This window comes from Pinus tabuliformis, chromosome 3_2, assembly GCF_031772625.1.
Source record: "Pinus tabuliformis cultivar Carrire ecotype Pingquan chromosome 3_2, CPIR1, whole genome shotgun sequence".
NCBI lineage: Eukaryota > Viridiplantae > Streptophyta > Pinopsida > Pinales > Pinaceae > Pinus > Pinus tabuliformis.
This window is the reverse complement of record NC_142302.1, coordinates 333,751,776-333,768,632: the sequence shown is the minus strand read 5'-3', so window position 1 is coordinate 333,768,632 and position 16,857 is coordinate 333,751,776. Positions and strand designations below refer to the sequence as shown.

At 40.3% G+C, this 16,857-nt stretch overlaps 1 pseudogene; it reads left to right on the top strand.

Moving 5' to 3' along the window:
• Positions 1-287: 287 nt before the first annotated feature.
• Positions 288-16,857, top strand: part of LOC149180849 (putative acyl-activating enzyme 19) — a 43,738-nt pseudogene continuing 27,168 nt past the window's right edge.

The following is a 16,857-nucleotide window of genomic DNA, read 5'->3' as shown; positions in this document are numbered from 1 at the left end:
TTGATTAATGGACTCAACTATGATAGTGAATAGAACCTTCTTGTCATGAGCCATTATGGTTCTATGGCTGGGAACATAGCATGTATAGCACATATGAACAATCTTTGGAAAGATGTGAACTTGGGGGAACTGGTATTGGGTAAATTTGACTCCCAAAGGCTAATCTCATCAGCATGGTTGAGGTATCTATCCCTACTTTGACAATGCACTTTGAGTAGGGGCTCTAGGGCAGTGGTATCTTTTATTTGGAAGTCCCTATCAGCCAGGGGAAGGTGGTCGAGGTCCAAATGGGGAGTGGTAATGGGTCTTACGTCCATGGCGATAGGGGCAGCCATAATTCAGTTCTTGTGGATTTGAATTATGCTCTGGGAGTTTCAACAAAGGTTTTTGGGATTTTTCAGAGGGTTTAGGCAAGTGATTCCTTTAATTTACAATATTTTTACTTAATTTCTTAATTTAAAATACTGCACAGGCTAAAGGTCTTGAAATTTGTAGGGGTAAGAGGTAATTTTGTGGTGAAATACCTGGAAATGGGAAAATTGGCTCTGAAAATGGTGTTTCACGGTAGCTGCAGTGGTTGGCGTAGTCCTAGTATGGTCTGAAAAGGTTGGCTCACTACTTGTAATGTCTTCTGGGGAAGAATTGGAAGTCTGTGGGTAAATTCAGCGTTTGCAGTGGTTGGTAATGGTTTACACAGCTTACAAAGGGAATGCGTGGAAAAAGAGCAAAGGAGGGCTTCGCGGTTTTATAGGAAAAACAATTAATTTTTTACAGGTTCACCTTCAAATGAATAGTGACGATTTTTTGCTTAAATGGGGGAAGCAGTTTTGGAGGGCCATCACACCGCTTTTATGGTGCGGGCAGTATTCAGGAGGGGTTGCCTGATTCCATACATCGTTTGACACGTAGCATCGGGGGTTAGGAGGAAAACCACTTTATTTAGCGGCTATTGTTTGGTCATCGGGCGCGACCGATATGATTATGGGTTGTTGGATGTTGGGAAGGGATGATCAACGGTAGTTGGGAGGTGAAGCTGTGCAGGGGAAAATGACGGGGGTTGATGGGGGGACCAGGGATTTAGTTATGGTGGTTTTGGGATTAATTTAGGGACTAATTCAGGGTTAAGTGATCAGGTCGGGCTTTAATGAGGGATTAGGGAGTCGGGTGAGGCTGATGAGGGATTAACTTAAGTTTTATAGTGGTTAGGTAAATTAAGTGAAATTATATCGGGATAAGGGGTAGTTTATATTAGTTTTTATTAAAACTAAGGGGTTGGGGTATTTTACATAGGGTTTTAATTTAATACAGGCTTAATGGTTTTTGGGGAATTTATATAATAAAGTTAGTTTAATTAATATGAAAGTGATGGCAGAGTGGATTTTCCTAAAAAAAACGGTAAAGTATATGCGATTGCGTGTTTAGCTTTATACTTAGGATAAAAAATTTTGGTGGGTTTTTGTGTGAAAGGGGTTTTACAAGGGGGTTCCCATTTTTCCTAGGTAAATGATGTCAACCATAGGAAAGTGTGATTTTACTAGGGAAATGAAGTGGGGTGAATTTTTGATGAAGGGGATTCTAGCACTTATGCCCATAAGTCATCAAACTAAGGGTCTGGTCCCTCCAAAAGTCAGAGAAATGCTCTGAGCCTTTTTAACTTGTGGGATTTAAGTACTAGAACTTATTTATGGGAAATTAGTGAAGTGAAGGGGTGAAATGAATGAGGGGATTTTAAATAAGCCATATTGTGAACCATTGTCTTTGGTTTGTTTACTACTTATGCTCATTTGAAAGATGCATTTAAAACCATGACATAAGTGCTTTTGTGTAATCACATGATATTCCTGCAACCTTCTTACTACTTACCCATTTACTCATCCTACCATTTTTTCTTCACTTTATTTGGGTGCATTTAGGCTAGCAAACCCTTATCAATCCTTTTCTTTTCTTTACAAAATACACTATCTAATTCTAACCTTATATCATCCAAGGGCTCAGATTAAACTGATGAGCTCCTTTTATTTTCTCTACCTATCTAATAATCTGCCAAGATTACATTGTTTGGTTAGATTTTATTCACTAACTATAAACATAAAATTCAAAGCATGGTATAATCAAGATTAAACAGTTTGATTACCATGGATTGTGGCATGAGTAACAAGCTACACACAATCATTATTATACATAAAAGTAAGTAGAAGTGGCATTTTTCACTTGCACACTTTCATGGTCTCTTTTTGTCTTTTGGGGTTCATATATCTTTGTTTTTTGACCTTTTCTTATTATTTTGTCCTTTGTTTATTCTTTTAGGACATACCCTCTTTACATTTTTTTATTTTTTAATATGGAAAATATTTGTAGAAAGAAAAGGTATGTACAATATTACAAGGTGTCACCTTAGTCATTCAAATTATGACTCCTATTGGTATAGGAACCTAAAAAGGCCTTCTGTTGCCCAGCAATCCACTCAGCTCAGAAATTACGCCGATATGATCAGCATGTCGGCCTCCCAGAATCTATGCAATTTCTCTTACCAGCAGCTCCTAGCAGCAAACTGACAGTTCCCTCTAGGAATTGCGTAGTTTCTGCTTCCAATCTCCCTATAGCTGACTGCCTATTCCCTTTGGGAATTGCACAGTTTTTGCTTCCAATGACCCAGTAGCCAGCTGCTAGTTTCCTCCAGGAATTGAACAGTTTTTGCTGCCAGGCTCCCAGCCAGTTCCTCCAAAAAACTGTGCAAATCATGTCTGCCAATCCTCCCTGCAACCCAACCTGTTCCTCCAAGAAATTGCACAAATTTTGTTGTCGAGCATGCACTGCCCGCTCGTTCTGGAAAATGTGTAGATTTTATCTGCCTTATCTTCTCGCAGCCCAGACTGTCCCTCCCAAATTTTGCACAGTTTTTTCTCCCAACCGAGCTAGATCTCACGGACAATCATTGTTGTCCTGGATTTCCCATCTTCATCACCCATTGACCCTTGCATAGTTTTCATCAGCAGTGCCCAGAGCCATCATCCTGCCTCGCAACCTTGTTGCCTCTCCCGATCCCCTGCATCTGAAATGATCATGTGTCATGGTAGACTAGGAGATTTTTGGATTTGATTTCGTCTTGTCATGAGTGATTACAGGGGTAGGTATACCAACAAACATGGTGCAACGACGAATGGGATGAATGAAGGGAGAACATGGAGAAGGATAGGTTCACCCATAGATGAACAAATCATTCATGTGAAAAAATATGCTCATGGACGGACGGATGAGAAAACATGCAAGATGTGCTCATAGACGGATGAACGGACGAACATGCACATTTCGTGAACAGATGAGCTTGTCAAGCCTTCCAACATACAAACAAGGAGCAACGTGCCAAAACAACATCAAGCAAACCAATGACCATTGAAGACTTCACGCACTTTACCATGTGGAGGTGAAGCCATGACACACCATGAAGAAATCCATCACCCAGCAGCACTGTAGCTTGACATGTACTCCAGCAGCAGCATGAACGTACTAGCATTGTCATTTCGAGTCGTGTCATGAGTCATGTCATCCACATCTCTACTATGGGCCATGTTGTTAATCAATGCAATGTAATGTGGAAATCCAAGAGACCCACTTGTTGTACAAAGAGTCATGTAAAGTCAAAAAGTCATGGAAGTCAAATAGTCATGAGGGTAGTCGAATAGCCACGAGGGTCAATTTCACCCTTGGCTATAAATTACCCCTCATTTGTACATGTAAGGGGATTTTTCACCTTAGTTCCTGCCACATATCCAAGAGAGTCTGTAATATTTTCTTTAAGGAGTAAGTAGTGGCTCCAACGCCCCACGCATGAGGTTAGTGAAGGATGGTGTAAAAATGTGTCTTGGAACTTTCGCTTAATTTAGAAGCCTACTAACATGCTAGCACGTATTCACACATGTATTGTAACTATTATAAGACTAATCTTGAAGACTTGTAATGCATGTTGCTTTAACCTGTGTTGAACACTTGAACTTATTTCACTTGTTCTAATGCATAATTTGTTAATGAAAATGTGTTGTATATGTTTTTAACATTGTCTCACACATAGTGGCTATCTCCTCAGTCATCAAATAGACCTTTCACATAAAAATGGTTGTAACAACCATTGCACTCGTGTCGACTCATCCACTGAGTGTTGTACATGTTATCTTCCCTTGTGTGTTGTGACTACCGCATCTGTGTGGACTGCTCCTCTGGAAGCTGTGCATGTCTTGTTGTGTTGTGTGTTCCTAGCAGAGTTGGAGCTTACTCCCAACCAACTTGGGACTCACTTTCACCCTCTCCCTCTATAGTGAAAACCATTGAAACAAGTAACATTAGCAATCACCAGGCACACGAACCCCATATCTCGAAGATAAAGTAGACCACTCTCCTGTGCTGACAAGCAAGAGTTGAGGAAAATCCTTAAGACAATGGCAATTAGGCCATCATACTGGATGGGACTCCCACAACAAATAGTGTGAGGTCTATTTGGGACTTCATACCGGGTTGATCCCATAAATGTTAGCGGGTCCAGCACCATCAACATTTTTGGCGCTAGAAGGAGGGTAGCCAACTGTATATTGTTGAACATCCTCTCACACTCATTCATCAACCATCTGGTCAAGGTAATAACTCGCACTCCCTCTCACATACACACGACTCTACAGTTGGTTACTCCTCATCGCCCAAGATTGAAGACGAGATTCTATATCAACACCTTCGCTCCATCTGTCCCATCACTCGCCAGTTTGCGAAAGCAGTCAGACTGATCCCAGGCATACAACATCTTCCATACGCATCAAGGAAGCCAAAAGCCACTCCCACAGGAGTTGTTGTATCATCGGTGGAAGAAGCAATCCTTGCCACACTCGAAGGTCTGGTAGAAGCTATTGAAGATGGAGAGGAACCTTCAGTATTCCGAAAAGGTGAACAAGACACTCTTGTGATCTTGGGATCGAGCTCCAGTACAGGAGGTAGAGGGGAAGGCAGTGGAGGAGGTGGAGGCGGAGACGAACCAATGGACTCAAAGTCAGAACCATCAAATTCTGAAATAGAGGAGGAGGATGAAGAGGAAGAAGAAATGGCTGACCCAAATATTGAATGGATGATTCAGGGACCATTGGCTCTCCCGGTCGTTCTTCACAAGATGCTGAAGTGAGCAGAGAGAATGAACATCAAGTTCAACCCTGACAGCATGGTGAAGGCAGAATACCACTTGGAAAACTTCTACCTATAGCTGCATACCCTCAATATACGGTATGACGACGTAGCATGTAGATTGTTCCCATGTAACTTGGACGGTCACACAGTTGCATGGTATCACAACCTTCCACCAAACTCTATACAGAACTGGGGTGCATTCAAATGCATGTTCCTTGAAAAGTTGTTGATGACAAGACCCCAGCCATGCTACTAAAAGAATTGGGAAGCCTCAAGATGGAGGGAAAACAAGAAGTAAAAGACTTCAATCAGAGGTTTACACACATATTAAACAAGTTTGCAGCGGACACTAAACCTCATGACTCCATCATTGTTGATTATTACATGTCCGCACTGCCAACCAGCATTACGCAATTTTTCAAGTGAGCTGCGAAACCAACACTCTTAGAAAACTACGAAGAGGCTATTGTTGTTGAAAAAGACCTGCACGCAAGTGGAGTCATCAAGGATGATGAATCATCAAGGGAACCCAAGGATGCGAGAAGGAAGTCACAAGCCATGGTGAGCAAGGGTAGAGACAAGGAAGCAACCAATATTGAGACCCTCACTCGCCTTGTCAAGAACTTGACCATGGAAGTGTCCGAGCTCAAACAACGGAAAATGGACACATTTGCAAGCAGCCATTTGCCTAGACAAAGACAGGTAAGTAGCTCATCAAGCAACAATCATTTCACTCCAAAAACTATGCAGAAACCTGTGTTCCAGGTTGAACAGTGTGTAGATCCTAAGTTTTGTTCTTTCCATGAAGAACATCACCCTGAGAATGCTTGTTTAGACTGGAAGCGAGTCGCGAGCTCTTTCTGCAGTCATACACCCGATGCGGAAAGCAATATGTACGAGCAGTCAAAAGACATTGATGATGACAAAGAGGTTGCACCTGATGAACCATCAAGCTTTGGGCATGTGATGAATGCATATCAGTGGTCACGAATGATGTCAAAGATGAATATCGAGAAGCATCCCCAAAAGAAAACTGACCACTACAATCTTAGGAGTAAAGGGGCTCCCCCCACACTTTGGGAAATGAAAGAGAAGATGAAACCACTGATGAGCAAGGTTGACCCACTGGTTGCCCCAAAAAATAAAACATAAAACAAGTCTGAGAAGACAGTGGCGGACAAGAGTACATAGATGAGTAGCAAGCTGCAAAACACTCCGCTAGACAACACGACCATTTTTTCTACCCTGGACACCTCGATGAGTCTACCACCTTTGAACTACAACATTGTTGATGAAATGAAGAAAACTCAAGTGAACATCAATTTGTTCAAGTTAGCTAAGATCTAGAGTCAGCGAGATATCCTATTGTGCGCATTGGGACTGACAACAACGAATAACGCAGCCTCTACTAGCAAGGGAGAAAGCACACCTCCTAGATCACCTTCCACTATGCTCAATACACGCTGGATGGAAGAATCGAACTTAGGTTGCCCTCCATTCCTGCTATCTTTTGAAATTTTCAATTGCAATGTTCACAAATGCTTGGTTGATTCTGGCGCAACAACCAACATCATGCCACTCTCCATTGCGAAAAATATCAATGCACAATGGAGTGAGACATTTGCGTGAATCATCCAACTTGATTGAACATTAGTACCAACCATTGGTGAACTATGAGATGTGATCATCCGACTATCTCATGACGGTTGAGTCCACCAATGCATTAACATAGTGGTTGTGGACATACCGGAAGCATACGGTCTACTACTCAGTAGAGACTGGTCCAACAAGCTAGACGGATATTTTGCTACAGACTAGTCTCACATGTGGCTTCCGTACAAGGGAAAGTGCAACCAAATTCAGGTGTTGTCTGAAAGGTACATGAAGCATAATGCCACTCACCTTAATGGTGAGAATGAACCGTTGGCCTTCATAGATCTCATGTTTGGCAACTGCCTCCTTGAAACAACATTGGGGTGTTATCCTGCACAGCCAACTCCAACCCCACCAGACACGCAGTTGGGACTCCTTCCTTGCCCAACTGATGGTAATGAAACTTGTATAGTACATTGTACCAATAGTAGTAGTAGTAGCGGTAGTACTAGCACATCAAGCAGTCTTTGTATAGACAAGTTGTGGACCATGTACTTTGATGGATCAAAGATACAGGACGACTCAGGAGTCAGGTATGTCTTGGTCGACCCTTACAATAGGAAGCATATGGTTTCAAGTCACTTGGAGTTTGAGTGCATGAATAATGTTGTTGAGTATGAATCACTCGTGTTAAGATTGCAGAAAACCATCAACCTCAACGTGGTCAGACTCAAAGTGGTAGGTGATTCAGAGATAGTGGTATGGCAGGTACATAACACCATTCACTATTTATCACCACATCTGAAAAAGTTACCAGTAAGATGTATGGCGACTAATATCAAACTTTCAAGAATTTAATATCATTGTTGTACCACGTACACATAATGCAGCTTCCAATGCACTAGCAAATGCATCTTTGAGAATGTCACCGATTAGGGATAGATTTACTATTGAAATTTTGTATAAACCATCTATCTCAGACAACATAACTAACTTACGCGTGTTTAATGATGATCAACAGATACTGCATTTCATGGTCAATGCTGACGTCTTCAAAGATATGGCGATAGACGATGATGAGCACGAGCGCTCTCTGCAAGCTGAAGATGGTAACAGGAAAGGCCACCTTATCACAAGGGGTGTGGAAACATTGGAAACATTTTATGACTTGCAAGAATATTTTTAAGGGCCAAGGAACAGCAAGACCCACAGTGCCACCATGAGGCACGAACTGATTAACATGGGAACAAAACAAGATCCAAAGTTTGTCAATATTGGTACATGTTGTACACAGCAAGAGTGGCAAGCCTTTATCCGCTTGTTCAAATAGTACTGAGATGTGTTCACGTGGACGTATGATGATCTGAAAACTTATGACATGCGAATCATCCAACATATCATCCCGATCAAAGAAGGGGTCAAGCCATATCAACAGAAGCTGAGGAAAGTACATCTGTCGCTTGAACCCCTCATACAGAAAGAGCTTACTAAGTTGTTGGATGCACGGATCATATACAAAGTTCGTCATTCCACATGGGTTTCAAATCTTGTTCTTGTACGTAAGAAGTCCGGGGAAATCCTCTTGTGTGTTGATTTCTAGAACGTAAACGATACCTCAGACAAAGACAACTACCCCGTTCCATCTATGGACCACATTTTGCAAACAGTATCTGGGGCACAAATGTTTTCTCTTCTTGACGATTTCTCAGGATACAATCAGGTTCTAGTAGCAGAACCTAATAGACTCAAAACTACTTTCCGTACCAAGTGGGGTACGTTTGCTTACAGACGAATGTCATTTGGGCTTGTAAATGCAAGCGCAACATTTCAGTGCGTCATGGACATCGCCTTTCGCGGACTCATCGGATAGAGCGTGGTGGTATACCTCGATGATGTGACTGTGTTCTCAAGAATACGAGAGGACCACATACGCCATCTGAAGAAAATATTTGAGTGATGCCGGAGATATGGGATTTCCTTGAATCCCAAAAAGAGTGTATTCGTAGTGTCTGAGGGGAATCTTCTCGGACACATTGTTGCCAAAAGCAGGATCAAGGTGGATCTGGGCCAAGTCCAGACCATTACACAGATCCCTTACCCAGTCAACAAGAAAGCCATGTAGTCCTTCTTGGGCAATATAAACTTCCTCCAGAAGTTCATCTCGGATTATGCGCAGATAGTTAAGCCCATGTAGGACATGGTCAAGAAGGATTATTTCTACAGCTGGGGTAAGAAGAAAAAGTATGCATTCACCCAGATGAGGCAAGCCATTGCAGAAGAACTTGCACTCTACAACCCAGACTTCAAGAAATATTTCCTACTATACACCTTCACCTCTGATAATTCACTAGCTGCAGTACTCACTCAAAAGGATGAGATGAACAATGAATGCCCAATCTCCTTCATGAGCGCAAGCATGCAGGGACCAAAACTCAACTACCCCACTGTTGACAAGTAAGCTTATGTAGTTTACAAGGTGGTGAAACACTTCAGGCCCTACTTGCTGAAGAACCACTGCATAGTCTTCGTCCCTCACCCAGCAATCTGCACATTGCTTGTACAACAAGAACTGGGTGAACGACGTGCGAACTAGATGACAAGATTGCAAGAGTATGATCTTGAAATCAATCCAGTTCACACGATCAAAGGACATGGGCTATGCAAACTTGCAGTTGAAGTAGTACACACTTTGTAGAGCAAAGAAGAGCTCATCGACTCGGAACAGGAAATTGAGATGTATGATATAAGGTGAGCAACACCCACTGAAGACGAAACCTCTTGGTACGCATATGTGTCCCAGTACCTTGAGCATGACACTGTACCCTCTCACTTTTCCATCTGAAAGAATAAGGCATTGCTCCTTAAATCCTTAGCATATCAGTTGGTGCATAGAGTGCTTTATAGAAAGCACAGTAATGGAGTTTTGCTTAGGTGCTTGGAGGCACATGAATCAGAGAAGTTACTTCATGATCTGCATGACAGACCCACCGGGGGTCACTTTGCGGGAAACACCACTGCACACAAATTTATGCGAATTGGTTTCTACTGTTCCACATTATTCAAAGATGCACATGCTTATGCCTGCAAGTGCCTGGTCTATCGGCGATGCACTGCAGAACATGAAGATCAGCAGCCCCACTACACCCTGTTGCAGTGACCGAACCATTCCAACAGTGGGGCCTAGACATCATTGGGGAAATCTTCCCACATTCGTCAAAGCAACACTGCTACATCCTAATAGCAACTGACTACTTCATGCAGTGGACAAAAGTAGTTCCACTCAAACAAGTGAACGACCAGGAGGTCATCAGCTTCCTCTAGTAGAACATCATCTCACGCTTCAGCGTTTCAGTATCACTTGTTTTTTTATAATGAAACATACTTCTCGTCTTTAAATCTCTATGATTTTGCATTACAAAATGGTATTGTGCTAAAGCATTCATCTAACTATTACCTGCAAGGAAATGGTCTTGCAGAATCCACAAATAAAAACCTCATTCGCATAATCAAGAAGATCGTTTTCTCTGAGAAGCATAACTGGCGTACCACCTTGACGAATGCATTATGGGATGACTATGTAATACCCAAGCCCTCTCTGAACACCTCACCATACTTCCTGGTTACATGCTTCTCTGAATTAACAACATCTTCTGCTCTCAATAAGTCGGAATCCCTCTTCCACCCCAAAAATAAATAAGTGCCTATGCACAGTCCTCTTGAAAATATAGAGGAGAAAGAAGAGAAAGGCTTCCTGCGCAAAGAGGTGGAGCATGCAACTCCACTGGGATACTGACCAGGCTCTCTGGTAGTGGAGAAATGTTTTCCTGCATGACTCCTCCGGGGTATTTTCTAGGCCTGCTGGCAGCGAAGCAACACCAGAGATAAAAACTTATACTCTGAAAATCTTCAACTTGCGAACTAAACTACCCTTCCTGGATTCGAAACATTGTGATCAAGCTGAACTTTTGATTGCGTTTGATTGAGTTGGAAAAACGTGAACCACGTATGTCCATGGGGTAAGTGGGGAAGCCAAAGTAACCCGCACAGCATTTCAATACTCCCCGAAAGACCAAGGCCTTGTGCTATCAATGAACTAAAACAAAGAAGCTGGAGTTCTGCCAGTGTGGCGCTAAGTGTTGTAGCGGCTACAACCACCCTCCAAAATTTTGGCTTGCACCCAAATTCGAAGCCTCCCTTGAGAGTTTCACTTGACGGTTGCATACACTCAGGTTCACTCTATAAGCTCGTGTGAACCTTGGCACCCTCCTTTCTTGTTCATTCCACACAAGCTTTTGTGTGTTGATGTCAATATCTTGCTTGTGACCATGTTCTGGTCATGCTCAAGGACTTTGCTTCGTGTGTACATGTTATGTTCGCTATGAAAGCATCTCTTGCACTTACACCTAGAGTCACATTCATTGTCGCACAAGTGTCATCATGGTTGATCAATGATCAATCACGAGTGTCGCACTTGTCGCTGGCACTGTCGGTCAATCATGTTCAACATGTGTGTCTGGTTGGTTTGATTCGTCTCGTCGTCAAGCCATGTGGGTGTGTTTTTGTAAGATCACATTTGCATCTTTCACTCGTTCACACACTTAGTCATTTTTTTGAAGTTCTGACGATGGGACTACCCTTTGACAGCCAAACCATCACCCCGCCATCAACTCGATCGACTACCACCCAGAACAATGTAGAAGCACCAAGCAAGTCTTTTAAAGCTGTGCTGCCCACAAGTAATTCAATCAACCTTCATGCTGGCCACTCGGAGTGGCGAACCCGATAATAACCCTGAGACTGACTCCCCTCAAAAATTGCGCAGAGGTTGCTGACCTTGCTCGCTCTACTGACTGAGGAAATTTTGCATACAGGTTGGATAGACATCCAGTGCCCGTCCCTGTCTCCCTCTAAAAATTGCGTAGTTTTCCCTGTCAATCCTCCCGACATTCAACCGGCTGCTCATCCATAAAATTGTGTAGTTTTCATGAGCAGGCCTTTTGCTCCCCAACAGTCCGCTCAGCTCAGAAATTGTGCAAACATGATCAGCAAACTGGCCTCCCAGCATCTATGCAATTCCTCTTACCAGCAGCTCCCAGTAGCAGACTGACAGTTCCCTCTAGGAATTGTGCAGTTTCTGTTGCCAAGCTCCCAGCAGCTGACTACCTTTTCCCCTTAGGAATTGCGCATTTTCTGCTACCTATGATCCAATAGCTAGCTGCTAGTTCCCTCTAGGAATTGCACAATTTTGAATGCTAGGCTCCCGGCCAGTTCCTCCAAAAAACTACGCAAATCCTGTCTACCAATCCTCCCTGCAGCCCGACCTGTTCCTCCAAGAAATTATGTAAATTTTGTTGTCAAGCCCCTGCTGCCCGCTCATTCCAGAAAATGCACAGATTTTTTCTACCTTGCCTTCCCGCAGCCCAAACTGTCCCTCCCAAAATATGCGCATTTTTGCCTTCCATCCAAGCCAGACCTCGCGGATAGTCATTGCCATCTTGGATTGACCATCTTCATCACCTAGTGACCCTTGCACATTTTTCATTAGCAGTGCCCGGAGTCATCATTCCGCCTCGCAACCGTGTTGCCTCTCCCAATCACCTGCATCTAAAATGATCATCTGTCATGAGAGACTAGGAGGTTTATGGATTTGATGTTGTGTCATCACGAGTGACTGCAGGGGCAGGTATACCAACAAACATGGTGCGACGACAAATGGGATGAACTAAGGGAGAACATGCAAAAGGACAAGTTCATCCACAGACGAACAAACGATGCATGTGAAAAGATGTGCTCATGGATGGAAGGACGAGCACACATGCAAGATGTGCTCACAAACGGACAAACGGATGAACATGCACCTTTCACAAACATATGAGCATGCCAAGCCTTCCAACATATAAGTAAGAAGCAACGTGCCAAAGCAACATCAAGTGAACCAATGACCATCAAAGACTTCATGCACTTTTCCATGTGGAGGTGAAGTTGTGACACACCATGAAGACATCCATCACCCAACAGCACTACAGCTTGACATGCACTTTAGCAACAACACGAACATACCATCATTGTCATGTCGAGTCATGTCATGAGTCATGGCGTCCACATCTCTATTGTGGGACATGTTGTAAATTAATGTAATGTAACGTGGAAGTCCAAGAGACCCACTTGTTGTACAAAGAGTCATGTAAAGTCGAAAAGTCATGGAATTCAAACAATCATGAGGGTAGTCGAATAGCCACAAGGGTCATTTTCACCCTTGGCTATAAATACCCTCTCATTTGTACATGCAAGGGGCTTTTTCACCTCAGCTCCTCCCACATAGCCAAGAGAGTCTGTAATATTTTCATTGAGGAATAAGTAGTGGCTCCAATTCCCCACGCATGGGGTTAGTGATGTATGGTGTAACGATGTGTCTTGGAACTTTCACTTAATTCAAAAGCCTGCTAACAAGCCAGCACGTTTTCACACATGTATTGTAACTGTTGTAAGACTAATTTTGAACACTTGTAATGCATGTTGGTTTAACCTGTGTTGAACACTTGACCTTATTTCACTTGTTGTAATGCATAATCTGTTAATGAAAATGTGTTGTATATGTTGTTAACCTTGTCTTGCCCATGGTGGCTATCTCCTTAGACATCCGACAGACCTTTCACATAAAACTGGTTGTAACAACCGTTGCACTCATGCGGACTCATCTACTGAATGTTGTACGTGTTATCTTCCCTTGTGTGTTGTGGCTGTCGAATCTGTGTGGACTGCTCCTCGGGAAGTTGTGCATCTCCTGTTATGTTGTGTGTTCCTAGCAGAGTTGGAGCTTCCTCCCAACTAACTTGGGACTCACTTTCACCCTCTACCTCTATAGTGAAAGAACCATTGACAAAAGTAACACTAGCAATCACCAGGCACGTGAACCTAACTTCCTGAAGACAAAGCATACCACTCTCTTGCGCTGACAAACAAGAGTTGAGACAAATCCTTAAGACAATGGAAACCAGGCCATCATACCAGATGGGACTCCCACACCAAACTGTGTGAGGTCTAGTTGAGACTTCATACCGAGGTGATCCCCTGAATATTGGCGGGTCCAGCACCATCAACACCACTACATTAAACATGAGGAATGGACTCCTAAGTGATCTCTATACTAATTATGTCTTAGATCAATATATTTATGATGGAAAATTTTAGAATAATCTTCTTATAAAAATACTATATATGTACTAATTAACTTTAAAAAATTAAGAATACGAAATTATTATATCACAACATAAAATATTTATTTATTATAATATTAAAACTTTGATTATAATACCAAACCATTTATTATAAAAGTAAAATATCAAACTATATAACAAAATGTATTTAATATAACAACCATTTAAAATAATAATAAATATTTGTTAGAAAAAATATATAAAAAAACTTATTAAAAAGTTCACTTTATATTAAAATATCATGTATTATATAAAAATACTATAAACTATGCATAAACACACCTTATACCAAATAAGGTAAAACGTTTTGGACATGGAGGGGGTTAGGGTTTGAGACGCAGTAAGAAATGTGCACGACGGTGGGTTGGATTTAGTACACAAAAATCCGATTACAGGGGTGGAGCGTCTGCACTAATCTGCTCGTCTCATCGAATTTCATTGTGATGAAAGTTCCACAACAACTACGACGCTTATCATTTCATGAAAGCGTTTCAATGGTCGACACAAAGCTGAGCTTGAAACATGGAATGGCTGTGTATCACTTGAGCCGAATCAATGAAAAGTGCCTTAAAAAAACCTTTAAGTTCAAACAAAATAAATTAACCTAGAAGCTTAGGTAAATTAAGTATATTCCAAGCAAATAGAAGCCATATTTAACTAACCAACAATTGATCTAACTAATTTCATTGTTATGGATCCAAAAGTGAGGTCAAGTTTTTTTTAAAATGTAGTTTTGTAGAGAAAATGCCAGACTTTATATATCTACAAATAATATGTACTCAGTGCTCATATTGGAAAAAATATTGTCTTTAAAAAAATTACTTAAAAGGTAGAACAATAACATGTATGATACCATGTTAGAATATTGAAAATATGCATAAAGATATAACAATATAGAACACAATAGAAATTTACAATTTTAACTTTTTATGCATAATAGCAACATTTAATCGATAAAAGAAATCATATAAAAAAGAGAGAACACACCCTTTTTACATGGTAAAATCCCAACTAGGGAAACATCCATTGTAAGGTAATAGTGTCTTTACTATCTTTAGAAATCTCCAATCTCATAAAAAACACCACCACAAATGTTTCACCGCTATACAATGATAATAATATCATATGCTTTTCTTGTGTGTTTTATGAGACTCCTAATTTATATTATATATCAAGAGATATTGAGAAATTATATTCCCATAATACACGCAGAGCAATATAATTTTACTTCTTTATATAATAAATTATTACATAGGTATTTTACTCTATGATGAATATGGTATATACCACTTTTACATAAAATTGGAGTTTCTTCTGACATAACCTAGATATTATTACCTTCCAAAGCTTTACATTCTAACAATAATGAAAGGTCTTCTATTGTTATTGAATCAATGGAAATAGATCATGATGTTGTACCATATATAGAAACAGGTTTGATGGTAGAAGAAGAAGAGCAAGAAAATGTAGTCTAGACAAAGGCTCAAATGAACAAAGAGAAAAATGTTATTGTGAATTAAGAAGGGAATTCATTCCAAACAAGTCTTATAAATTCTAGTCAAGCTCCTCATAAGAATGGAGAAAGATCAAGAGCACCACATATGTCCTATAATATTGTGAATGATCTTTCAAAGTTACAAATTACTTTTACCATTTTTGAAATAGTCAAAATTCCTCAACAAAACATATGTCCTATAATATTGTGAATGATCTTTCAAAGTTACAAATTACTTTTACCATTTTTGAAATAGTCAAAATTCCTCAACAAAACGAAGATTAATTAGAAATATTAAAAAATAGAGAAAAAATGAATACAAGGGCTAAAGTAATAACTATGGCCAAACAACAACAATGATAACCACTAGAACACAGGACAATTTTCTCCGTTCTACATATTGCTAGAAACACCATAATTAATATTACACAATTGTATTGTAGATAACATAACTACAAATAATATTATGCCTTTTTTCTATTATGTAAGCTACTAGTTTCAAATGTGCTAATACTATTCAAAACAAGAGGAAGTGCTTATGCAGTTAACTCTAGAAAGATTTCGATGTATGGAGAGATTGAAGAGTTATATGCATGGATAAGATACTCACCACCTATTCAAACAATCATTACTATTATTGTGGCAGATCTACCATCAATATATGTTATTGTCTTAGGTAGAGAATGGAGTTTTCTATTGGAAGGATATACAATGAATGATAAAAGATGCATGATGCTTCCTAATAAAGAAGGTGATCTTATTAAAGTTCTTTGTGAACAAATGAATCCTATTCTTTTCAAGAAAAAAGAAATTGAAGTAGTTGTGAATTATATTGATATTGACCATGACAAATATGTTGTTCTAAGTGGTGATGATGTAAATTTTGTAAAAAATATTAATCAAAGTTAATCTTTAAAGAAAAATAAAGAAAACTATTTTTTTATTATATTTTTAGCCAATCTCCTTGTAATTTTACTCAAATGTCAAGTGTAGGCACCTAATGAATATATACATAAATTCCTCACCCAATGGGTGCCTACTCTTTACATTTGAGAAAATCTACAAGGAGATAAGTTGGAAATAGAATTAAAAAATAGTTTCCTTCTTTTTCCTCCAAAAATATTTACCCATGGGGATGACATCATCATTTATATTCCATATGAGGAATGTACATGTTCTGGTCCTCAAGGGACTATTTATTCTCAACAATACGGTTAGAATCCATTACATCAATGCTCATCATCTCACTTGTGGGGATTGTAACTAGGTGGGGAGGATAACTAACATTCGGGTGCATACTCTTTACATTTGAGAAAATCTACAAGGAGATAAGTTGGAAATACAATTAAAAAATAGTTTCCTTCTTTTTCCTCAAAAAATATTTACCCA